This window comes from Rattus norvegicus, chromosome 14 (assembly GCF_036323735.1).
Source record: "Rattus norvegicus strain BN/NHsdMcwi chromosome 14, GRCr8, whole genome shotgun sequence".
Lineage (NCBI taxonomy): Eukaryota > Metazoa > Chordata > Mammalia > Rodentia > Muridae > Rattus > Rattus norvegicus.
This window is the reverse complement of record NC_086032.1, coordinates 103,844,599-103,872,348: the sequence shown is the minus strand read 5'-3', so window position 1 is coordinate 103,872,348 and position 27,750 is coordinate 103,844,599. Positions and strand designations below refer to the sequence as shown.

The window sequence follows — 27,750 nt, the reverse complement described above, 5'->3', positions numbered from 1 at the left end:
AACAGGAGACCAATCAGAAACAGAGAACCACCACCTACAACCTGAGTCTCCTGAGAAGACATTTATCTATAAATCTTTTTCCTCCAATTAATAGGAGAAACTGGCAAACTGGCAGCTATTCTATTGAGGTTTTATCTTCAATTTGACACAGCCCAGATTCATCTGTGAAGTCTAAACTGAAGGACTGCCCATATTGGACTGGCCTATGAAAGTGTAAGAATTTGTCTTGATTGAATATTGATGTGTGAGAGCGCAGACCACTGTGGGCAGAACCATCCCTAGGCAGTTTTCCCTGAGTGTTTTAAGTAGCCAGTTTGAAAATAAGCCAATGAAAATGGACATAAACTACTATGTAAGCAGTGTTGCTTCATAGATTCTGATAGAGTTTCCACTTGAGTTCCTGCCCTGGTTTCCCACAATGATGGACTGTGATCTGGAAGTGTAAGGCAATCTACATCTTTCCCCTGCTAAGTTATCTTTGGCTATAATATCATCATGGCAACAGAATTAAACTATAACACATGTATATTTGTTGTAGTGTATTTTCGGGGATTCTCTTAGGATAAGAGAAACCATTAGTTAGTGGGCAGAGTACTGTCTGCCATGCAGGGTGCATAGTAGGATGGCTAGAACTGTACAGGATTTAGCAAGTCTACCAGTGCCTAGTGGTTGGGGGAGAGGAACTATTTCACCACATAACCGTGTTAGGAAATGTTTTAGACTCTGGATCCCTGTCTTATTTTTAAGCTGTTAAAGACTACAGATGACTGTATCTCAAGGGAGAGAGGGACTTGGAGACAAACTTAAGATTGAAGTTTTAAAATAAAAAATAGTGATTTTTTTGTTGATTAAGTTTGTTTTTTTTATAATTTTGTACATGTGTATAGTATATGGTTTTCTATCACCCTACTCACTCATCCTCTACCCATGTCACCCCTGCCTTCTCCCGACCTACCCGTAGCTTCCTTTCATACATTCACACTCTATTTTGTTTTATGAGTTCCTGTTTTTCACCTGGAGCAATTGCATATCCATAAATATGGAATGACTCACTGGAGTGTAGTGGGTCCACCATTTGGCAAGAAACTGAAGACAATTACTCTCACTTCCCCCAAATCTTTCAATTACTCAGTAGTTCATCAGGGAGAAACAATCCCTAGTAGTCCCTCCCAAATCCTTGAATGGCCATTGACAGGCCCAGCCTTGTGTGGTTCAGTGCAGGCAACTGCAGATACTACGAAATTGTTTGCAATGTCTGTGCCGTTCTCTGAAGATGGTATTTCAAGACTTCTCCCTACCATCCAGCTCTTACATTTTTCTCTCTCTTCTGCCATTATTTCTGAGCTTTATAATGGGGTTATATAAAGGTCCTGTTCAGGGATGAACACAAAACCTTCATTTATTCTAAACAATTTGCCTCACCATGAGTCTCTGAATTAACTGGTCATGGCAAAGAGAAGTTTCTCTGATTATGAGCGAGAGTACCATTTGTCTGGGTATGAATATAAATATTTAGACAGTAATTTGGCCAAACCTGTTACCCTGCTACTCAGAAGGCTGAGACAGGAGGATCACCAGAGTCTAGGATTTTGGAGCTATAGTTCACCAAGCCAATTGGGTGACTATACAATGTTCAACACCAATATGGTGACCTCCAAGTTCAGGAAACCACCAGCTTGTTTAAGGAGGGGTGAACCAGCCATCTTCAGAAATGGAGCAAGTCAAAAGTGTGCTGACCAATAGAGATTCCTAGAGGAAACCACCGTGACTACCAAAGGGAACTGTAGACTCATGAAGACAGACCAAGACATTATCATCAGGATATGGATTGTCAAAAGAAAAAAGAAGAGTCTGATAGAGAGTAGAACGAGAAATCAGCTACAGAAAACAAAACAAAACAACAAAACCTTTCTTTGTGTTCCTGTCAGTGTGTTGCGACACCTCCGTAAATGAGGTACATATAGAACAAGGAGGTTATTGCTTTCCTTCAGTGCAGTTTGAGAATATTTTCTTCAGGCCAAAATACATATTGATTTTCTCATAAGGCTAAGAAAAGTTACTTGCGTGGAAATCAGCTTGACTTTATATGCCACTTCCAATAATGAGGTTTGCTCCTAGTTCTGTGATTGCTGCGTGTCCTTACCCAGAGAAGAGCTAGTGTGTTTTTCCATCTCTGAATTCAGGATCCTTAGGTTTTTTTTCTTGCAACAGTGTCTTTAAAATTATGTCCTTATTTATCCTTAATGGTTGTCTGAATCTTTATCTCTTCCCAAAGTCTTACTTAATCTGATGCTACCACGTTAATAGCTTCCCACGGGAACAGTCTCAAGCTGATAGGGTAGGCGATATGTTTAGTATAAGGCTATAGCTAATCTAGTACAGACCTTCAGAGAGTATCACTGTTTGGTCCAAATGTACTGGCCTTCTAAATTCAAGTAGAAAAGGGCATCAAACCAGTTCCAACCATACCAAATCTTTATCATTGTTTGCTTAAGAACACTGAATCTGTAGGTCTAATAATGTTCATATTCTAAATCTTCTGTCATCTTAGATGGACGACTTAAAGATGGTTAAGGGTCCATTAGCCTCAGGCAAATGAGGAGGTCAGCCAAGGACAAATGAAAGAGAACACTAATTCACACAGAGGTAATAAAATAAGGGACCTCATTATCCTAAAAGGTGATTCTAGCAGGAGATATAAATGGATTTTAAAAGGGGTTGGACATATTTATGAATGGCAGGTTCGTAAATGGTTCTCAAGAGAAGTAGGGCATGGCCAGCCTTTAAGGTGAATGTTGGAGGTCATAGTTGTTCCTTCTCAGTTGTGTCTTCTGGGAGGTCTTTTAGCAGTAGGCTTATTATTGAATAGAACACAGTCATGTGCCATGTGTTGTCGAGCTACCAAAAGTTCTGAAACACATGGGTAAATATTGGGGTACCGTGTAGAAAATGTATTTTAAGCCATACAAATTTGAAGTAGATGACCCTGGGAAAATACAGCATCTGGAAACAAGAATACTGATATTTAATATGTCCAATTTTAGACCTGTATTCTGAAACTGTGGAGTAGTAGGCTTTCAAAAATTAGAGCTTTGCTTGCCGGGCCTTTTTCTCTTAACACATTATTCTGCTTCATCCATGTTGCTGCAATGATAAGATTTCACTTTTATGACTCAATAGTATTCCACTGTGTCTGTGTCCCACATTTTCCCTATCTTTATCCTGGGGGTTTTTGAGTTGATTTCCTTGACTTATTTTGTACTGCTGTAACAGATATGTGACATAAATGTGTCTTTCACATACTGATTTGATTACTGTGAATCTATAATGAGCATGGGTTAGGGTTAGGGTTAGGGTTAGGGTTAGGGTCCTAAAATAATTCTATTTTTAATTTTTAGAGATCTCACTACTACATTGATAACTAATTTCACAAAGAATATATACTTAGAACATAATATTGTGTATGGTAAAGTCAAGATGGGTTCTCTAGTAGCCTGTACAAGGTGTGGAAGCATAGATTTGTAATTCATCACTATAGATACAAGGCAAATTAATCCCTTCACTCTAACCCATTGGTCATCTAGTCTAGCCACTTGGTGGGCTCTAGGTTCAGGGAGAGACCCTCTATCATAAAACAATGGGAAACAACCAAGGAAGACCTGGCATAGACTTCAGGCCGCCACATGCATGTGTACACATACAGAAGAATGCATGAATGCATACCCTCTCTAACACACACAATTATAACTATCATGATTATAAGTAAGTCCATAGGAATTGATAGACCAGGCCTCCACATGTATATGTACACATACAGGAGAATACATGAATGCACACCCTCTCTAACGCACACAATTACAACTATCATGACTGTAAGTAAAGCCATGGAAATTGAAATGACACTCTTTGTCACTTTCCAAGTATAGTCGCATGTGCTGGGCAGATGGTTTCATTATATCCCTGGATACTCCATCTGTGGAATTGTGTATTCCAGAAGTCTATTATCCATGGAATTCTGGTGACCTGACATGGCTTTAAAGAAACTGATTCCCCATCCAGGCTGACTATTGTGACTAACTATTGATGAAATCCCCGGAGACTGGCAGAAGAATAAAATGCCCACACTCCATGCCTGATCTACCATTTATTATGTTGCCTGATGTTTTGTACAGAAGGCTAGACTTGGTACAGATCAGGAAGCTTTTCAAAGTCCTACATCAAGTAAACAACAGAACCTTTAGTAAGAAACGTCCACCAGCAGCATTGAGATACCAGCCTGCCTAAAGAGTTGGAACCTTGACAATTCAAAACAATAAAAAAAATCTATTAATTGCTAAGGATGGTGAGATTAAGAGGAAGATAATGCCTTTGGTTGGAAAAAATACTCTGAGGAGCCCTTACTCCTAAGAAAGGCAAAAATCCTTTGGACCTATTATTGAAATTAATTAAAAGAAAAGAATAATATCATTCTGAATAATAAAATGGCCATAAAACTAGACTTTTACCATGATAGTTAATAAAAATGGGTGCCTACACTTCTGGTTCAGTATCTAAGGAACGAATGACTGGTTGGGATCTGCCTGGGATAAGGACAGCCAGGAAACATAAATAGATTATAGTCTTCAATTTACAATTTATCTTCCTTTCTCTGATGGTATGGTCTCTTCTACTATCCAAAGGCTAAAAAGTTAAACTTTGTTGCATGCATGGTCTTTGGGAGGAAGCAAAAGAAACAGAAAGAAGACTGGTAGACAGTGAAGTGTTCAAGGAAAGAGGAGTCTGAGGAAGCTGTGCACAGGGAAAGGACTCAGTGGATGTGCACAGAGAAGCCGGACTTCCATTAAGGTAGCGATTGAGCTACTTTTCCATTTGTGACATTGGGCTAAGTATTTCCATCAGGAAATTTAAATAGAAATGTGGTTTCAGATGATAGGAATATTTGGGACAGTCAGGATATTTATATGTTATCAATCAAAGTCCTTTTAAATAAATTGGAATCTAAGATCACAGAGAAGATGGCCTATTACTGTCATCATTATTAATTATAAAGACATGAACTAAAGCAATTAACACTGATCAAATCAACACATGTTTTTAATTATTGCACACATTGTTTGAAACTATATAAGACAATCTTATCTCCAGGATTCAGGTGACTTCTTCAACCAGCCTCTAGCATGGAGATTTATCAATATTTTATTTCTTTACTTTCTTCTTATTTTCCCCCAAATTTGGATACCCCCCAAAAAATCCAATCTTTCACAAAGTTATATTTCATTATGTGTAGGCAATGCCTTGGATATTTGTTCAAGGTTAAATACTTGATTCACAGGGTTGGTTAAAAACCTGGCCTGGGGTGGAATGTTGGTTTTACTACAGTTTATGAGCTGTGGTATTCAACATTAATATAGGAAATGTAGAGAGACCTTTGCTGAGCCAAATGCACAGATCTCTGGTATCTTGGACACACAGAACAATATGTAAAGTAATAGCAAAAACAAACAGCTTAGGAAAAGCACAGCAAGGTATCTTTGTAATTCCTGAAAAGGATTTACAACCTATATAAACAAGAGTCATAAACCCATGGGCAAATAGATCCAGCTCTTTCAGGGAGATGCTTCGTTTATACATGGGAACTAAAAACTCAAGAGAGAAGGTCAACAGCACACACAAAAGACTGGCATTCCCCAGAACGTGCAATGCTGTAGTGAAAGATTGCCCTGACATTTCAGTTACAGACTTTTGATTTTTAATTTTCTTAGCATCTGTGTTCCCTAAGACCAAGGCATGCCAGTAATCTTCTTGAAACATCTTGGGTTGTGTCTCCTCATGGAAGACATTCTCTATCAAATGTCGGGAACATTCTCCTGTTAACTTTGTACTTTATGGCCACTAGAAAGAGTCCAGTTGTCTACCAATGGGAAGCCAAGGCATCTCCTCAAACTATACACCCACAGCAGTTGTTTGTTCTGTCAGTGAGCAGAGACATTCACTGAGTTCTGGTCACATGAGAATCACTGTGTTTGTCATACACTATGGGCACTATAAATGTGGAAAAGCACAAGACTGTCCTTAGGCAGCTAAGCATTTGTTACTCTTGACCTCTAGCCCAAAAGAAGGAAGGAATAGAACTTCACACCTGTACTACCAGAACTCAGGAGATAGTACCATGCAATATGAAGAACTAGTTCATTCATAGAGAATCCCAACTAACACAATACATTGAACCAACATGCGAAGAGACAGAAATGACTAAAATATGATGGATAAAGGAGTGGAGGATTGACAGGAGGATTGCAGGCTTAAAGCCAACCTGTGCTGTAGAGTGACATACTCTCAGTGGAACGAACTGAGACAAGACAAAACAAAAGTAAGAAGCATAGAATAGTTCCCAGCAGCTTAGGACAGTGTTGCATTCCCAGCAGCTCCTCTAATAAGCATGTGTAATGAGCAACAGAAAGCCAAGAATCATGGAAGTGGCTAAGCAAGTCATGCACACATGTACATATTTTCAATTTGTTGCTATCTATCCATTTATACTGTCTTCTACATGGAAGCCTATATATAGATGGGTTTATTCTATATGAGTCCTTTGCAACTGGATTTATTTTTTCTTGATAATGTACATATTCTGCGTTAGTTGACACTGATAACAGTTACTTAAAAGCTAAACACTTATAAGTTTTCCAAAAAGTTCTTATACCAAACAATCGCTATGGTAAATATTGCTTTCTGGTTTCTGTTCTCTACCAGACATTTGACAACTTAATGAGTCACCTTTCGCATATTTATTTATGAATATTCATTTTAATTGTGTAAGAATTTTACATTTGTTTTACAAAAGGCAGGGTAACTATGCACATGAATGTATGCCTATGTATAAATGTGTGTACATAAAGTATATTTTTAGTTCTTTATAGCATGAGTACTCTTCAGGTCAGTTGGATTTAGATAACAGTCATTGCATCTAAGTGGGAACAGCCAGACACATCTATATTAGTAGGTAGTTATTTCTCTTATAAAACTGCTTTAAAGCAGTAGACTAATAAATACATTTGTATTGGATTCTTGTGCCGGAATTTATATAAGCCAGGAATCTGGAAAATGATTGATGAAATAAAAGTGTCTTTTGCAAGCATATTGACAGATTGGTTTCAAAAATGCTTAATAGCCCACATGTTACCAATACTGTGCGGGAAGACATGCTTTCCAACTCCACGGTAGTTCTGTGTACCTTCGAACGAGCCTTCGGGGTCTGCCTTGTGTTGTCAGTCGTGCACAGGCACCTCAGGCTGGATGCCAGTCCTTCACAACATGAATTCAGAGTAAAGTGTACGGGGCCTTATTCTTCATCTCTGCTCTGTCTTAGGAAACCATTCATGTTGTCCTACTGAGTGTTACTGTTTTAGAAGCCAATCTATCTCTTCATTCACCCAATATTCACATGTGACTCATTTCCCATCTCTGTTCCTCATCTTTCCTGACCCCTCTTTAGTTCCTGCTAAGGATCTCCCTGTTCTTTCTGCTCTGTGTTCTCCTTCAGTCTTTCTAAAATCTTTGTCTGCCTGCTCCTGTCCACTCCTTTATCCGTCATATTTTAGTCATTTCTGTCTCTTTGCATGTTGGTTCAATGTATTGTGTTAGTTGGGATTCTCTATGAATGAACTAGTTCTTCATACTGCATGGTACTATCTCCTGATCTTCCTTTAGGGCTTTCCATATAGACACTTAATTTTTAAATTAAAATTGAATTAAATGACCAATGAAATAGAGATAATAACTTACCTACATGTAAGGAATGGAGCAGAGGAGATATTAAGAGATAATAAGTATATTCCCAACCAAAGTCACTGGGTACATGTGAATTCCTTTGTCAAATCCAGTAACTGACAGGGAGTGTTATTTTGAGATAAATATTCTACAGCAGAACAAGTGTCTACTGGGGCTCTACCAGTCATCAGGCTGGCCATCAGAGTGGTCATCAGACTAGTCATCAGACAGGCCATTAGATTGGCTATCAGGGTGGCCATCAGACTGGATAGATATAGGCTCCCCTTGGTTTGCTTTGCATGCTTTTATTTGGAGTCTGGAGATGTATAAGAGGAGAAATGACAATTTCCTTTGTGAAAACAATCTCCAAAGAAGATCGGACCGATAAGAGCCAGGCTAAAATCTTTCTTTCTGGCTCCTATTCATTACAGCAACCACAGGCATCAAAAAATCTATTTCTCATATGAGGCAATTTGGCAGTGGTCATACAGGTGAGGTGTATGCATGTTTGTATGACTGTGTGTGTGTCTGTGTCTATATATGCCTGTGCGTGTACCTGTGTGCTTCTGTGTGTGTGTGTCTGGGTATACCTGTGTGCCCATGTATGTATATGTCTGTGCACATCTGTGTATGTCTGCATGTGTGTGTGTGTATGTGTGTGTGTGTCTTTGTGTGGATGTATCTCTGTGTGTTTGCCTGTGTGTGTATCTGTGAGAGTGTGTGTGTATGTATGTGTGTTTGTGTGTGTGCACACACATGTTCACCTGTAGCACTAAATATTGTCACTACTTGTCACCAGGATAGATGATCGAATAGCTGCTCCACACTTATATGTCTTACTTTTCAATTTAAAAAGTCTTCCTTAATTATATGTAGCTCTTTTACAACCCATTCCTATGTCCTTTCCCAGGCAAACCAAACTTTTCATCTTGGCCACTTGTCCTAACCACCTCACCTTGACCTCATACTTCCTCATGGTTGGGTAACTTTATAGGAATGACTGATTATTTAGGGCCCTCTTCATCCTACTGTATGTCTAGGCCAGGTGGACTCCATGCCCAGTCATATCTTCACCCCCAAATTCTGAGCTATCACATCTTCAAATCCACACAACTATGGTGAGGCTTGTCCTCACCCTTTGGAAGAAGGAATTTTTCACTGCTCTATCACAATGCAAATGTTCTTGATTTACAGAGTTCCATTCATTCGTACTAGGTGGTTAGTCCATGGACCACCAGGCTGCAAAAGCTAGCAGTGGTATAGACTAAGAGCTTTACTGAGCATGTCATACAGAGAATGTATCTCAGAAAAGACAGACATATGGATGCCCTGTTTGTTTCAACGTTTGCACTTCTGAATGCCAACCGCAGCCCAATGGCAGATCAAAGCAAGTCCATTCGTTCACCAACTTAAATCTGATTTGCCTTAATAGAGCATTTTACCAAGGAAAGTACTCAGGGTCCTTTGTGTTGCTCGTATTATTTAAACTATCTATTGTTTCTAATAAACAAGCTGAAGAAATAAAAAGTTATTAATCTTTGTTTATTGACTTCCTTGTGAGTATAGTTAAAGCTGACCTGGATCAATTACAATAAAGTTAAATGGATAGTATACTATTACACAATCTAGGATTGTAGATGCAATCTGAATTTTGGGAATGCTCACATTTTCCTACATGCAGGTTTGGTAAGAATATGGGTTTCCAATGTCTCTGGTAACATAGGCAGCAGAATTGTTACCATCTCCACACATCATCCAGCGATCTTTCCATTTCCCTTTGAGGAGCAGGAAAAGGAAGCAGTAACGGCAATATAACAGCCATTCCCAAAGTTTATTGTTAAGTGTGTTTTCCTCCGTTCTTTAGAGATTCTAAGTGAAAGTCATTGTACACCTAACAAGGTGAAGTTGGATGGATGAGAGATAACCAGACATGCTGAAGCAGCTTTCTTTCAAAGAACATAATGTCAGCCCTGAGCATGGAAGGCAGCAACATGGCTCCAATCCTGTTGAATTTTAACAGTACCCCATCGACCTACTCCTCTCCCCTCAATCTCTTATACACACAACCTCATTGCAAAGAAAAAAAATTCTCCTGAATATTACAAAAGGAAGAGTTCTCCATTTCTTCTTTTTGAGTTGACTTGGATCAAACTGCTCAGGTAGTGATACTGGCAAGCTAATAAAATGTGGTTCTATCCCCCATACAAATAAAAATAGTTACACTGGTGCCTGTTAGTGTGATGCATATCTTTGTATTTAAGTTAATGGGATTATCGTTATCCTCAGTCATCTAAAAATTCACTCCCAATTCTTCTATCTCAAATTTTGCCCCAAATTAACTGTATGTTTGAGAGCAATATCTGTTGACCAACTGGGGGCAATGTGAGAACTATACCTCCTTTATTCAATTGGTGTCCAGGAGACGCCATACCAAGCACATTGACCCTCTCCCCATTGTCCCTCCTCTGTGTTACTACAATCCTCAGGCTACTACTAACCTTGGCCAGCCTTTAGGATACAGTGGAATCGGGTGTTCACAAATATTGTAGGCAAGCCTTATATTCATATTGTTGTGCTGTGTATGTATATTTTAAAAATCTGATTTTGTTAATAAATAGCACATGTCAACGTTAGCAATGCTAACAGGATTTGTGAAAATGTATGGTTCTGTCTGTATTTACCTCTATGAGATTTAAAGTAGTAACAAAATACTTGCTGGGGCTTAGAAATATGTTTGTAATGCGCATATGCCTTTCTCTTCCCCATTCCCTCAACAAAGAGCAAAACTGATAGAAACCATTCATGCTTTTATGGAAAGGTAAAAAAATGGGACTACTTCACAAGGAATAAATGTTTCTTTGATTTCCTTTTCTTTTTCAATTGGTTGCCATTAATTTTAAACTTTCTTGGCATTTTCTAGGCAATAAGAGGAGGGAAGTGAGGGGCCTCTGGAGGGGGACTCTGGCCCTTTCTGTAATGTGCTCACAACCAGCTGTCCATTTTGAAACACAGCTTGTCTGCATACAGAGATCACTTCTATTCTTTGCATTCAAAGACAATTGACAATTGGTCCAAATGCAGGAAATAAGGGTCACAGCAATTTCTGTAAGGGGCATAGTTAATGTGATTCTGGCCAGTCCTAATGCTGCATGAAAATACCAAGTTTTGTGCAAAAATCAGCTCTGAGTGCATACCTCTTTCCCCTAGTAAATAGAACCTCCAATCTCCTTGGACCCAGAAATCAAGGATGGCTAACTCATTTTTAGAGGGTGCTGTCTCAGAGCCTTTCTCTGTCAGCCACTTACAACATTTACTTGTGATGCTCATAGCACATTTCCAGAGTCAGGAATCAGACAGAGAAGAATATTCAGAGAAAATCATTCCTTGTAAAACAGCAGGTTCTAAATAAATTATCTCGTGAAAGTCTATTTATTTATTTATTTATTTATTTATTTATTTATTTATTCAGATGGACAGCAATGGTCAGAGATATTTAAGGATTCAAGTAAAAATCACAGGACTTCATGAAACTCTTATTGGCTTATTAATTTTATTTAGTTAGTTTTCTTGATTGGATATACATGTGGCAGTATTTGCTATGCATTCAACATATGTTGATGAATAGTGTATTAATTAGGATTATGTTCAGCTGTTAATAACAGAAAAAGAGATGTGGGAATGGATTGGAGTGAAAAATGTATGCTTTTTTAATTGTGACATGAAAATCTGGAAGAACAAAGTCCAGGATTGGCATGACAGTTTTATTTCCTCAAGGTCTCATCAACTGACTACTCTAGCCTTCCTAAACCACAGCCTGCAACCTCACATACTGAAGGGTGAGAGAAAAATACAAAGACGTGACCCCCTCCTCTCTCCACCTCTCCTCCCCTTCCTTCCTCCCTCCTTCCTTTGCTCCCTCCTTCTCCCCTCATTTTCCCTCCCTCCCTCTCTCTTTTCCTTCCTTTCTCCCACAGCATGTTTCTGCACCACTAGGAGTCTGTTCCTTACTATATCTTCTTAACTCTATGACGTCCTGTTTAAATATTACCTTAATATCAGAAAGTGGGAGAACAGAAATTGGGGCTCCTCCTCGTCAAGCATTCTCTTTCATAAGCCCCATTCCTGAACAAGACATAATCCCACTAAAAGGCTAAGGGTTCATTCCTTATTTCACCAATAAGCACCTTATACAGCACAATAGAAAATTCCCTTTTCCTTGATATCCCTGCTTTAAAATATACCAGTGGGTGACTAGATCAGCACCTTTTGTAACCTGACACCTAAGCAAACAAGGCCTATACAGCCATGGAATTTGTGTCGTGGATTGTGTATTCAATATTCTGCTAGATCTGTTTTAGGAGGTCTAGGATTCTTAAAAAGTCACCAACAGTAAAAGAGCATGGAAATTTCTTGGTAAAAACACAGTCAATAGGATGTTTTACCAGATCGCTGTTCCCTAGCTCAACCTCGGAGTATTTGCTTATTTTATTAAGGTGTTTCTATACTCTTGAAGCTTTGAATATAAATCATTATATTCTCCTTAAGAAGATCCACATTTTAACATCATATCTGTGATTATTCAAAAAATCTATCAACCCTTTTTTTTTCTTCCCTGTGGTGGCTCCTTCCCCCACTTCTTTAAGAATGCTTTATGATCAAACGTTCTCCATAAGTAAGTCACACATTCGTATTCTGTTTTGGGTGAACTGGAGAATAGTCTTTCTTCTATAGCAACTCCTGCTCATTATAATCTGCCTGACTACAACTGTCAGGGGGCAGCACCATGGACAGCGGCGCTCGTCTCCCCAAATCGCTTGGAAGCCTTGTGTCTGTCTCTGCTTAACCAGCCCTTGTGCTTGAGTGACAACATTTGGAAGAGATAACGATAGAGAAGAATTACAAGAGAGGCCTCTATGGCACCCCACTGACTCTTCTCATCCTTCACTTCCACCTCAACCTATGCATATCTGCACTCAGTCAAATGCAGAAATTTCACTCCTCAACAATTTTACAACTTTTAATTAATTTCCAACTTCTACCTCTACTATCAGACCACAGGAAGTATGATCTACTCAAAATAATTTCTTCTAATTTGTTCAGACTAAATTTCTTCAACATTTGGGATCTTTGTTTTTTTTTTCTAATTCAAGTCAATGAACAAGGCATAATTCAAATGATTTGATATAGTGCCAGGATTAATTAAGAGGAATGCCTAGACTCCTGAGTCACTGGGTCCTGTTTGTTGTTGCCCAACTCAAATGCAACTTGTTCTAATGGTTCTGATTCACTCCTTCTTCACACTTATTTTTTTCTGCAGTGACACTGGAGTCCAAGTCTTTATTTTGTAGATAATTAATTGAAATCCAAGAAAAATTGTGTAATGAGCTCAGTCATGTGGAAGGTTGGACATGTGGAAAGTGGCAGACTTGGGCATAAATTTCTTCTTTCTTGACCACAGGCTCACCCCCATTCTGATCTATTCTAATGTCACATCTCTGAGATCCAAACATTAGTAAAAATTCAGAATGGCACAAAAAGTATATAGTTTGTGGGCAGACTAAAAATTATCCAATCCAACTACTTCTAAGAGAAATTTCTGAAACATAGCAGTTTTTTTCACACTGTTATCTCTCAATCTCAACTCTTGACTCATCTTTCTTTGAAGTCAGAATTTCTGAGCATCATGAACTATCTATTCTGAATAACCAACTGGATCTCTCTGCTTGGACTTAGCACCTTTAAATAAAAAGTAGGTGCACTCGTGAAGCCAAGAGCTCTTATTCGAGTGTCCTGAGTCATAGTTTATGGTGCATGTATTCCTGAGGTATATGCATATATACCTGGACATGTTTGTGGCATATGGCTATAGGATATGTGTGTATGTGTGTGTGTGTGTGTACATGTATGTGTATATATATGTGCATATATACCTGGACATGTTTGGGGCATGTGGACAAAGGGTATGTGTATGTGCATGTGTGTGTTTGTGTGTGTTTGTGCATGTATACATTTATATGTAAGGATACCTGACCATGTTTGTGGCATATGGCCACAGGTTGGTGTCCAATGTCTTCCTCAATTGTTCCCCACCTGGATTTTTGAAACAGAGTCTCTTAACAAACCTGAAGCTCACTGTGATCAGTAAGATCACAGGATTTGCCTATCCCCACTTCCACAGAAGTGGAGCTATGGACATGTGCCGACACACAGGTTTTTATGTAGGTGCTGGAGGCTTCCTTATATTTGAGCCAAGTGGTGTATGACATGTCTCATGTCTTTAATCACAGCACTAGGTAGGAAAAAAATCAGGTAGATATCTGTGAATACTAGGCCAGCCTGGTCTACCTAGGAAGTTTCAGCTGTGCCAAGGCTATATAATGAGATCATGTCTCAAAAAGCAACAACAAAAGCAGACAATAAGATCTTTGCATGGCAAACACTTTTTGAATGAGCCATCTCATCTACCCTAATAACCCAGTTTTAAGAGATTTTTTCCCCTGTACTCTCCTTATGTGCTTGACTTGGCTAATAGAGATCTCTGACATTTGACTGTGCATGCTTGCCTCTGCTCTACACTGCTCTAGTCTAAAAGAGATATGTACGTCTGCTTCTACATTGGAGAATTCTCAAATGAAAGACTGACATGATTCTAGGGTAGGTCTCATTTCAAACATAAAATTTAAAAGCATCAAAACAGCACAGCTGTATTCCTCCCTCCCTTCCTGCTCTTTTCTCTCTTCTTTTCTCATTTACTGCAGTAGCCTGGGCTCATGGTTTGTTTGCCTGTTTCCTGAGAGAGAGAGAGAGAGAGAGAGAGAGAGAGAGAGAGAGAGAGAGAGAGAGAGAGGTGTGCTCATGAATTCAGGTGCACACAGAAGCCACAAGAATGGCATTTCTCTGGAGTTGAAGTTGCATGCATTTGTGGCCTCCCCAACACGAATGCTGGGAACCAAACTCAAATCTTCTGCAAGAGCAGCAAGTATGTTTAACCACTCAGCCACTGATCTAGCTCGGCTTTGTTGTTGTTATGATTTGTTTGTTTGTTTGTTTGTTTAATCATTGTTGCTGTTTTCCATCAAGGGTCAGAGCTAACCATATCCACTGAGGCTTCTGAGGAATGCTGACTTGTCTTGTGAGAGTTTTACCTCACACAAGGGAAAAATTAGTTGATAAGATCTACCTTGTTCAGATTTATTGCTTTAGCATATTTCATGCTAAAAATATTTTTTCTACCATCTGCCAAGATTAGCACTCTAGTGGTGTAATAAATTTACTCACCCTGTTTCTTTGATGTAGTTTGGAACCAACTTTATGCTTTATTCAGCCTAATTGAAAAGAAGATAAGATAAATGACGCACTTTGAATTTCCCCTCAGATGTACCATTGTTCACTACTTCAACAGAGGATGAACACATCTGACTGCAATCTTAGTGTTTCAGTAAAGTAAAAGTTCCCAAGGCAAAAATTCAGCATTAGCTGTGTCACCACCCAACAGCCTTTTGTAGAAAATATTTAACAGTGCTGTGACCTCAAATAAAATACTGCTTTCCATTAAAATGCAAAGCTGGTGACTGTTCTTCCAATAGATGCCATGGAAAGAAATATTGTGGTGTGATAATATAGCATTTAATATTTATTTACATCTGAAACCAAATGCCAAGTTTAGATTTTGCTACATTTTTGCTATTCTGTAAAAGTTTAATTTTCACCTTTTCTTCAGTCTTCTGCCTGGTTTAAGTTACTTCTTTTTGCTTCATTGTGTTTAAATAAATCTATGATGTGTTAGATGGCTGAAGGTCAGCCATGCATAGCTTCCTCCATCTTTGATCCTGGACTTGGCCGTGGGACCTGTTTTGGCTGAGTGTCAACACTAAGTATGACACAAACAAGGGTGTTTGAAGTCTCTGCAAATCAGGACTTGGCACAAAGCCAAGATCTTGTGCTAAGAAGCATGGGCTTCAACCATGTACTGAATCAGGAAGACACTAATGAAGATGCCAAACCAGACAGAGAAAATCCTACCACACCTCACAAAGAACTACAGACAATTAAGCATAGCTGGGAGCAGGAGGGTGAGCCTTCCCAGGGACAAGCATATTCAGTACCAAAAGTCAGTCCAAAAAGCATACATACAAATAACATTGTATGTACTCAATGAGGTTATATTCAGGAATATGTGTGTGTGTGTGTGTGTAAACATAAACACATTTTGTATGTACAAATATATGTATATAACAATGAATGCAGTAACAACTGATGGGAAAGAAGTTGTGCATTTGCATAAGAGGATTTAAAGGAGGGAAGAGATGGAAATATTGTAATTAAAATACAATTAAAGATCTGGAGTATGAGCTTGCCTGCTTGTGACAAGTGGCTGAGTTGATACCAACTGCTTGACAGGTAAAAGGGGGGTTGTCTTTGATCAGAAAACACTGCTTGAACTATCAAGTGACTCTACCTGACTGAAAATCCATGGTGACCCTGGTTGAATTTTCTAGTTAAGTTCCATTGCAATCGTTTACCTGTGACACATTCGTAAGTAAAACTAGGCACTATGACCTTAGAAATTAAAACATAAAAGTTAAAATATGCAAAAAATTGTTGTAAATTTTTATTTAGTTTCTCATACAACTGATAAAGATGCACAAAAGCTTCTCTACAGTCAACAGACACAGAACTGTATGGTTTAGATGAAAAGAGAAGATCAGAAGTGTGTGCACATGGATGTTGGGATGTGCAATAGAAGAAATAACGAAGGAAAACATGGCAATCAAACACACTGGTAATATTCAACACACAGGTGTTGTATTCCGCAGATTTCTTAACCTTAAAATTGATATGAATAAGCCAAGTTCACAAGAACTAAATACTCCATGTAAAGCACTCAAGACAGGGATTGGCCCACAGAAAGAGTAAAGGGTGTGGTTCATCTAAACTGTTGTCATCTTGTGCTCGTTGAGTATCAGTGTATGATTATCCAAGTTCAAGAAGAGTGTTGACAGCCATGTTAGTTACCCCTAAAGTTAAGACACATGATGATCAAATGAGTAGACAGTCTCTAGATTGGTTCACTAGGCAGGAGCATGTCATGCAGCTGCAGTGAGCTCACTACAGATCAGTAGCTGGCCCTTTTCATACTCCATACAGGAAGGTTAATTTTGAGTCTGGCTAACAATTCCATTAGATTATTGGTTTTGACAGAAATTGCCTAGTGCCAGACATGAGAAAAGAAAGCATTTATTATTATAAACAGTACATGTATCTAGTGCTATTCCTCCAAGCCTAGCTATCTTTCCAATAAAATAAGAACTTCAAGAAATGAGTGTGTTTTGTCAATTCGTTGAAAAGAAATAAAAACAAAAACAAAAACAAAAACAAAAGATGAAAATCGCTTTTCCTTCTGTTGACAATCTGGTGATGGTGAAAGTCTATAACTGAGATATTCTTGAAGCAGAAGCAGAAGCAAGGTGAAATGGTGGTGTCCTCTACGTGTAACTAGAAATAATGCCTTTAGTCATCCAAATGCGTAAATTGAATATTCCACCATGAATTGGAATCATGACTATGCAACTCATGTTTACCAGAGGAAAATTTTCATTGATCATTGAGCTTGACTGAAAGGCAACAACGGTGCTTAGAGACACATCCTCCATTATCCCCACCCTCTGTGGTCCTTTCTTTCCTCTTCTGTGTGAGTGGGAGACAGCCACAGCTGGAAAAAATGGAAGAGATTTGTGTCCTAGGGTTTTATCCTTTGGTACAGAACTACCAATTTTACCAGGCGAAGTCATTAGTCCTTATCTCATCCTCAATTTGGGAAACCCTTTTAGTCGGAAGATGGGAAGTCAAACGCTTTCACTTGTTTGTAAACGCAGCATTTCCTGTTGGTTGAAAGTATGGCCTTGGGTTCTGTAAAGACTTGGTTCCTGTTCACAAAGTATTTTCTAAAAGTATGACATTTTGTGAATTAGTTTCTTTAAGATTCAGACTCACATATGTTAAATGCAGTTAATAATACCCACCTCAAAGGGAGGTTTAGATTATTAAATTACTTTATGTGCCTCATGAACATAAACAGTGCTGAAAAAACATGACATAAGCATTTTATTTACCATAGAATGCTGGGCGATCTCATGAAATTGTATGCAGCAATGCACCTCTCCTACTAATGGGCCACTGGCACAAAACAACTGATCAAGACAAGATTTATAGGCAATACTATACATCAACACGGGTCTTACTAGATGCTAAGATCAAACGTATGAGCACAGATACAATGCCGACACCACCATGATCTCACCGAGCAACAAGCTGCACTGATATTTTCAGTGTGTAGCTGGTTGAAAGTAAAAAGTTCAGGACTATTTGGATTCATTATGACATGCTATGGTAGGGAAGACAGAAGCAATGACTCTCCCAGCCTCATCTCTTTTCAAATGTGTGCAGTCCAGCATGGTAACCACCTGCCACATGTAACTCCTTCTGTGCTCTCAGTGTAATTAATGTGAACTGAATCATGCCAGAAGGATAACATAGACACCTGTTTAGGGAGTCTGAGAATGAAAAATAAGTATAAAATGATATATTATTATTTTTGTATTGATTGTCTGTAAAAACGATACCGTTTGGGATTTATTGAGTGAAATGAGAAATTAAAAGTCATTTTACCCTTAAGGGTTTTTTTTTTCAATATGATCAAAAGAAAATTGTAATTTATCTATGTGTCCACATATGTGGCTCAAATTATGCTTCTAATGAATGCCATTGTTGCAAACAATGCATATTAAGCATAGGGATATAAAGTTCATTGCTCAATGTAGCTCTATCAAAATGCAGACATGATCCCAGGACTCCTGGCCTGATCTTTTATCCTGCAACCTCCCCAATACTATCATTCTTTTGTTTGTGGCTTTTGACTATAGAGTAGGAATTGGATCCCCTGGAAATGGGCTTCGTCTGAAAGCTTTGCCAGTTCCTCTTCTGGCCAGCCATGTTGTTTCTCCTTGCTGCATTGCCCTGGATACTATGCTGCTATCTGCTCCGAGTGTAGGTTACAGGAATTGGTATTGTATTTAAAACAATTGCTGTTATTAACAGGTTAAGCTGCTGGGATGTTAAAACAAAGGCTGCTCAGCTTTACTGCGTTTTGTTGTAATCATCTCCCAGATGCCTCGTCGGAAATCAATTCAAGTTCAAAACTGGCTGGAATTGGGAGGTCAAGGCTTTGCCAGACTAAATATTTTATCTTCTGCTCATGTCTGAAGCTTTTAAAGATGTGGGCTTGGGGCTCTTTCTCATTCCCCATCTGGACAAAGATGATTGGCTTTGCCATCTTGCCCAGATTAGGACAAGGTTAAAATCAATTATAATCAATTATTAAGAGTCTTCTGTGGCCACATTGCTTAAAAGGGGATTTTAAAAGTTTCTCAGTTCTGAGACATGCATATCTTAGTTGCTGCTGGATATGTTGTTTTTTTTTCTGGAATGCCAAATATAGATGTTATCAAGCTTCAGAAGTAAATACATAGAATTTCTCCCTCTTATTTTCTTGATGCTTTGGTTTCAGGACAATGGGAAAAAAATCCTCCCGAAAGCTAAGATAACCATCACCACTGCACTGAGCTGAAAAATCTTGTTACCTTCTCGTATGTGTTAGAAGACTAGAGCTATTTATAATTTAGTCACATTGTCAAATTATTTCCCAGGAATTTGTTATAATGCTTTCTGTGTTTCTCATGCACCCGCTTGCAGTGTGCAGGTGCATATGTGACCGCTCTGAGTCTTGTCAGCTGAAAGAGTCACTGAGTATGAATTCCACAGTGATTTTGGGACAAGCTAGATCCAGCCCTCCATCTTATGATACGAAACAGAGTCCTGAAGAATTTGAATGACTTTTCCAAATTCGTGCCCATCTACAGGGAGAATTGGGCCAGCTACTTCTTTAAAACCACATGGCCTCTCTATAGCTGAGTGAATTTTTGTCTTTTGTACAACTTTCTCATTCATAATACTCTGAGAAGAAAACCTACTCAGCCAAAGTGAGTGTCAGTCCGAACCTTGGACCACACTATGCATTCGGTAAAGAGAATATAATTACAGAATGTTCCCAGAAGGTCGATCAGCTTTATTCATCACCTCGATTCCACGAATGAAAATGTCTAAGGTTTTCAGGTTTCCTCAAGATACAATATGTGCAAGTTCATAACATTGCCAAGAAAATATCCTGTCTTGCTCTTTGTCTGTGGAGAAGAGGACTCTAGCAAATTTAACTGGAATTTCGCCATGGACACGTCCAGTGGTGGAGTGTGTACTACCTACTGCCTAAGAAAAAGCCACCGCTAACAAACAATCTAATCCATGTTTGTAATCTCCTTATAATGTCCCGAGAAAGAAAGTCATTAGTCAAAAGGAAAGGGGATGCATTCATCCTGCAGTTCATGCTTTTGAATTGCAGAACATGCTCATCTCTCATCAACAAAATGAAATCCCTTCACACCGACTATTTACTGCTTGCCAGCTCCTGTTGACTCTAAAACTCAGGTGTGGGGTATGTCAAGAACTTTATAAAGTGAAATCACACAACGTTACAGATAAAGTGATTACATACAATATACAAATCAACACAATATAAACTCAGGTTTAACCTAGGCAGGCCTGGCTTTGTTTCTTCTTGGCCGTGAATATGTTACTTACCTTCTCATGTTTCCTGTAACAGTAGCCTTAATGCTTCTTCTTGGAGCACGTTAAATGAGAAGATGCCTTTAAAACTCTTCCCACGATCTTGCTGTATGGCAAGCTCTCAATTTATTCTGCTTGTCATAGTGATGACAGTCACAGTTACAACAGGAATAGCAGTAACCATGGGGGCAGCATGTGTCTTCCAGTTTCTAGCAGTACATAAACTTGTTAAGGTCCTATCTTCACACATTCGGGATAAAAATCGTTTCACATTTAAATTTTGTTCAGGTCAAAAGTTTCAGATGAATTCCTCACTGGTTTATTTCCCAGGCACACAGTGGGGATGACTGAGCACTTTGGACCTTTTTATGTTGAAAGACCACATTATTTAGGTAGCTCCCTGGTTCAGCTAAAAGTTATTCACTGCATGTTTGAGGAAGACCTAACTCAAATATTCCAACAGATCGTTGATGAGAATTATTACTCTTTCTTTCTATATTTAATTTTTCTGTTGAAAGTTATATGATAATAAGCTTTCAAGGACCTTTGTTTTTCAAAAGCAACATCATGCTGTGGCTAAAACAACTGTCAGTGCAGAAGGAGGTAGACTGACTTTTGCCACTTTCTCATCTAACTTTAGGCAAATCACTTTTAACAGAACCTCTGATTCATTATCTATGGGATAGAGACTAATACATCCTTTCACTATTATTTGGGGTTTTAAATTAACCTGGTACAAGTAAAGTTTATTGCTATGCATACTCATGTAGGTGCTTCTTAAGATGCACCTATTAGTTTCATTTTATTCATATTAATAAATTATGGCATTTATTTCAGGGCAGTTAATAAGTATGTAAATTATATTCATGTTGCCAGTCCAAAAGTATTGATTGATTGATGACTTTATGTGCCCAAAACTGTTCTACATGGGTATGCCTTTTTGAGCAGAGAGGCATCTTTAAAGAATGATTGGTCCAGCACTGGAAAGGGCAGTTACTAAGTAGGAGAAAAGAGTTAAACTCCATTAAATTCTGTGGCAGACTCATGATTTATTGATTCTTCTTGGGCTTGGTAGCTTTGGCTACTGTCATTGTAGCAACAAGATGATTCCACATATGTACAAGCTGTTTTGAAGTTGATGACACCTTTGTTGTGGGTTACGTAATTGGTCCATTTATCCACTTCAACCACCTTGGGTTGCCTGAAGATCCTACTGTGTAGCTTCCCGGCTAAGAAAGAAACCTGTAAACCTCCACCTGCTTGAGTGTTGACAAGGAGACTGGAAAAGAAGCTCCAGAAAACAGCTCTCCATTCACAAAGGCACCCTACAATGGCTTGATGTCTACTTCCCCTGCCGGGGTATAGAGCTGTATTAACTGGTTTTGCGCCTAATAGGAGGAACACTGGGCATTTGCACTATGCTTGATGTCTGTTGCCAAATAGAAGCTTGCCATCAGCAGCCGGGTATGCCGTCTTCTCACTCGGCAGCATGTATTCTGGGTGTGTTTGGATCTACTGTCTTTGTACCAGCCATGGGAGCATACAGAAGAGTAAAGGAGAATGAATAACTTGTTTCATTTTCTTGAAGCAGCAAGTGTTTTGGAAGAGTGGGTACCAGAGAAGTCCCTTATTCTCTTTACCTCTGTGAAAGGAACACCCTAATGCTTTAAATAATGATTAATGTAGCATGCACCATATTCACCGTAAACCCAGAGATAAGCGCTTCTATTTATTCTGTAAAGTGAAAATAGAAATCTGGAAACAGCATCTGCTTCTCATTTAAATGTATTTTTCTAATTATTAAAAATGTATAGAGGCATCATGCCAGGTTTCAATAATCAACAAAGGTCTTGACTACATAAACAAAACCTCTTTTGAAAGCTACTGATTCAAACGGTTAGAATGGTGGCTTAAAGACCTTAACACGACTTTTAATGCAAAGTTGTTGTAAAGCTTTGCCTTTTTAAAGCAAGTTTCAAAGTGTAGGGAAATATTGCTGGAAATATATTTCAGGAGACCTAGAAATACCATATAATTAAGTTCAGTTCAGTCACCTTCTTTTCTGGAAATTAAATCCAGGAACTGGGATTTCTGCCTCTCTTCATAATAGAGAAACATGAAGACACTGGTCCTTCAAATGACTTCATTGGATTTCTTTTTAGGTGCTTGTGGGAGAAGCAGTGTCTCAAATATCAACCTTTATAATCACAGCTTCCTCAATCTCACAACTCATGAAGCAGACTACAACAAAGAAAACTAGTTCCTCAAACCTGGAAGCCACTCAAAAATACACAGGGAAAAGATACACCTTAATGCAACAGAGAGGATGATTAGACATTTTACCAGAAAAGGCCACTAACCTTCTTAGGAACTACTTATGGTATGAGTCTGTGTTGTAGAGCTCTGTCTTCTGTATTATTTGCTTTGCACAGACTGTCCCAGAACCAATCGGAGAAGCCCAATACCAAACATTCACCTACAAAAGAAGGGAGTGGGAGTGAAGACCAGAGAGCATTGGTCCTTGTTGGTTTAGAAGAATGTTTGCAGACCACGTTGAAAACAAAGCTGTCCCTCCTTCCCGTGACCTGCCCAGGCATATGCTATCCTGTTCTTTGGTTTATTCCTCTGCCCCATTCTTAGATGCTAAACTGTCCAGTCCTCACATCAGATAAATTCATCTCTTGTCTCACAGTTTTTGTTAAATCAGAAACTTAGGACTTGGAGAACATTTTGTGTTGTTTTCAAACTTTATATTTATACATATGAGTGTAACAATTCACAAAACAATCTTCTTCTGTGTCCCTTGTTCTCCCTGTCTCCTTTCTGCATGCAGCCTCCCCCCAGCCCATGCCACTCACTTCAGTCTTACTTTACCAGCTTTCTCTCTTACTACATACATAACCCTCTCTGATACATATCTGAATCAAGGCCAAGAGTTTATACTTTAATTTTTTAATTATTTATAACCTGACTATTTTCAGAAAAAAATATTTGAGGCCAGATGAATAAATGGTAGTGGGATTTACACGGGCACTTTTACTATGAATTTGGCACATATTCTTTTAGGCTGCACACATTTCCATAACTCTGAACGAGATCATACCAGAATGATTTTTTTTGGCCAGGGTAGAATTCATAAAATTGCAGAAATTAAAAAGGAAGGAATTCATCATTATTTCCAGTATCACCAGTGACACATCTGAATGAATTCAGTATTCCTGCAAAGTCGAGGTCATGGGTCTGTTAATTATGTTATTGTGTATTTATTTAAAGGTTATTTTTCTGCTCTGGAGGGATAAGAGTTAGGGGTTTTAGAGAAAATGGATTCTGTATTACTATGTGAGTTGGGGCTAATCGTGGCCACCATGAGTTCTGGATGCTATTTTAAATGGGATAACAAATCAATTTGGGTTCCTTTTGAGAGTCAATGAGCTGATGTGCATGGAGGCGCTTAGCAAACAGAAGTCCTTGTGGATCACGCAGTCAGGGTGGGTGGATGCTCACTTGAGTTTCAGCTCAGTTTCATCCAGGAAGAGACCAGGGTCTAGCTCTCCAGGACGCTGCAGGAGCAGTGCTTCATTGTGTCTGGGCTTTATTTATTGAATGCATTTGAATGAGTAATCATTCTAAGAACAGAGAGTCATTCAATTTGACTTCACAATGGGGTGATGGGTGAGACTGGAAGCTACATCCTGAAACACATTATCCAGAAGAGGGAAAACAAAACCAGTTTTCAAAAGTGACTCATCTTTAAAATATCATAGCAGTTTTGAAATATTTCATTCATTCATTTTCATAGCAAACTCCTAATTGAGGATGTCATAAACCACTTTGCAGAGAGAGGCAATCATGACCTGGGAAATTAAGTGGAGTAATTTACAAATAGGCTTTTGTCTGGCGGGAGGTTTAGCATGCTCAGGATTTGCCTGTGGGTTATGTTGGCAAAGCATGCTCTCGCTTCTTTACACCATCAGTAGTATATATGTATATAGATATGCTTCTGAGTTCCCAATACATATTAAAAATGGGAACCAGTTTTCTGTATGTTTTCTCCTGGGTCCACATTACAAAATCTTTTAAAGCACTGTCCTCCCCAAAACAAAGAGCATTCCTTTCATGTTTCAGCTTTCGTCTCATGTGTCTGCTCTCTGTCCACATTCCTGTCCACACAGACCCACAAGGGTTGAGTGAATAAAGGCTCAGGAATCCTTCCTTCCAGCACTGTCCAAGACCTCCATCTAGACTCAGTTCCTTCCTTTAGTTTTATGATGACTACAGCTCTCCTTTTTAAAAATGTCTGTCATTCACCCTAACTTAAGGAGGAAACACACACACACACACACACAAACACACAAACACACACACACACACACACACACACACACACACACACACACACACACACTTCTGCTATCTGAAGAAAATCCAGTAAGACTCTTCATTCTGCCAGTCTCTTGCTGGAGTAGTTGAGTGTGATAATAGCAAGTGTTCCATAGGGTTCTCGGAGATGGTAAAGCAGGCTTATGATACCATTCTGAAAGAAAGGGGGACTGGAACCCTTTGTCACTAACATTTGTCAGCATCTATGACAGGAATTTAACCATCTGACATCCTTCCCTAACTCCCAGCCTGTAAGTGTATAGTGAATCCCAACTCACACAAGGAGGATGGAAAAGTCTGAGCCAAACCCTGTTAACGAAATCGTCCCCTGAAGGGCCGTAATATCGCCCAGTGCTAATATCATCCCTCTGCATTTTATCTTGTACATGAGATCTGGGCTAATTATCATTTTCTCCTACAGTACATTTTAGACCATTGTGTTTCTGTGTCCCTGCCTAGTTCATTAAGCAGGGTTTTACAGCTCCTCCAGTAACAGGATTGCTATTGACACTTTCATTAGACCCATAATTCAAATGCTTGTCTGCCTTCCAAATGGAAGCCTCTGAATCCAGAACCACAATCTGGCCACCGACCGTATGCTGGCTTTTAGAACTGTCGTAAACTCATCATCACATTCAAGTTCTTGAAGGGTCAAAATCTGCTTCCTCAGTGAACTGTCTTCAGCCAACAAATAGTCAATGTGTTCTCCAAGATAGCCAGCCAAGTTTTCTCCAATGCTCTCTGAGAACTCTTCCTGACAGTTCTCAATAGAGAACTCTATAGCACAAATAATCATCGTCTGCATTTAAATATAAATGACCTGCTTCATTCATTCATTTAGTCATTTCAGTACTCATGAGAAATATACCAAATAGTATGATGTTTTAGCCGTTTAAAGTTGAATAAGATGGTCTCTGCCCAGTGACATCCTGTAGTACAGTAGGTGTGTGCAGACAGAATAATGCGATCCATGGAACGTGAAACTCACTACTGGAGTTCCAGAAATGGAAACAGCTATGATATATAGATGTCTGCACTTGATCTAATAGATATTCTCAGTTTATATTGTCTTATACTGGCTCAAATAGAAATTGCTGGAACTGCATGTAGAATTAAACAGATGCATATCTGAAATATGTGCAATGTATCCCAGAAGGCAAACTCAGGAGAAGATGATGCGATCCCCATAGAATGGTCCCTGTAGACAACGGAGGGAGGTAATACTGCACCAGACAAGTTTAGCAATCATGAAGAATAGCCTTTGTACAGTAGCATTTGCTTTTTCTTTCTACCAGTGTTTAAGAAGGTCAATGCTAATATCTCATTTAATTGAGAAAAAAGAAACAACTTTATTTAGGCATGCATGTTAGACACAAGACAGGTCTGCCTTTGGTGTCTGTAGTGTTGAATGTTCCAGCCTTAGCCAAGATGCAGTAAATATTGATAGACCATGTCACATCAGCAAGTACTTGAGGTTTTCCCTGCTTAGAGAAGGCCTTTCACTATTTAGCAATGTATGTGAATACATTGTGAGCCTCTTTTTTCAATGTAGTTAGTTGTGTTTTGTGTAAGAGGCTGTGGATTAGATACACTGCTTTTGCTTTATAGGAAAATATTTGGGATAGTTAATCTTCCTAGTATCTATGCTTTAAGGAAAGATTGATAAAAAAAAAGAAAAGACAAATGTAATGGTCATATGTTATTGACTCCAGTCCTTCATGGTCTTAACCACACATTGGACTACCCACCTTACTTGGTCTTTTCTAATGAAGCCAGTAACTAGGGTGCTGTGTTACAAAGTCCCTCTGCTGGACTGGCCTCCACCTCAGTCACTAGGCATAAGGAAGATGTTAGGCTGCATGGTATTCCATGGCCCACAGGGTAATATGACTTCATTGTGCATACAGGACTACTGCTGTGCTATTGAGAGAGACTTCTGCAACCTTCCCAGCACATTTCACTTCATGCTTATGCCTTCACAAACGTGCTCAATTGTGTGATGTAGGCCAACGACAGTGTGAGGTTTAGAAATGTTAGCTTGCAAATCACATTCACTAATAACTGAATCTGTCCATCTGATGTGTCATAGCTTATCCAGAGCCTGTGCAGAAGAGTGATTTGCAGTCTCTTCCCTTTTCATTTCAAGTAGTTTCACTCACTTTCAGCCAGATATTCGGGTCCCTTCAAAAGCCTCCAAGGTAAAGAAGAGGCTTATGGAATTTTCCAAAACTGTGGCCTGAGACTACTTCTCCATACAACTCTGTACCTCTGTCTTTGGCTGTCTTTGGTATTTCATTTTAAAATCACACATTCTTCCTTCCATGCAACCAGTACCGGGGTTTTTTGTCACATAGTCTTCAACCCAGATGGCTCTTTTGTGCATCTATACATTTAATTGCGCTCTGACCAGGAGGAAAGCCAGACAGGGGTGTTTGCAGAAGGGGGAAAGGACATGTTTACTTGAATGCAGGCCTCCCTTGAGTTGGGTAATTTTCTTTCATCTTCTATAACCTCAGGTTGGATAACTACATTCTGTTTTTCTCCCCCCCTTTTCACTCAAAAGGACCTACCACTTTGGGCTTCTTCCAGGAGCAGAAAACCAATTATAAATATGAAACAGATTTCACTACTGGAACCAAACTTCACATCCAAAAACAACAAACTTCTCAACCAAGAGTATCTGAAATATAAACAGCAAGACCGAGGATGTAAGAGGTAAACAAGCCTGACAGAGATCATCCTTTCCTATGGGACACACATGGGAGGGAGTTTTCCAAGCTAAGGAAGATTCTACCGCAGGTAGCTGCTACAAGATGGAAGGTTTTGTTGCTGTTGTTGTTTTGTTTTGTTTTTTAAATCAGGGGGAAAACCCAAAATGGTCTATATGTTTTTATGTGTTGTGTGGCTAGTTAGCTATGACCT

At 39.0% G+C, this 27,750-nt stretch overlaps 1 long non-coding RNA gene across 1 annotated transcript in view; it reads left to right on the top strand.

Annotated features, from left to right (window-relative positions):
* The window catches only part of LOC100909672 (uncharacterized), a 361,625-nt gene that overhangs the window by 197,581 nt on the left and 136,294 nt on the right, over positions 1-27,750 (top strand). The window contains exon 4 of the long non-coding RNA XR_005493507.2: positions 27,392-27,543. This is a non-coding gene — a long non-coding RNA (uncharacterized LOC100909672). The remainder of the gene's footprint in view (positions 1-27,391; positions 27,544-27,750) is intronic.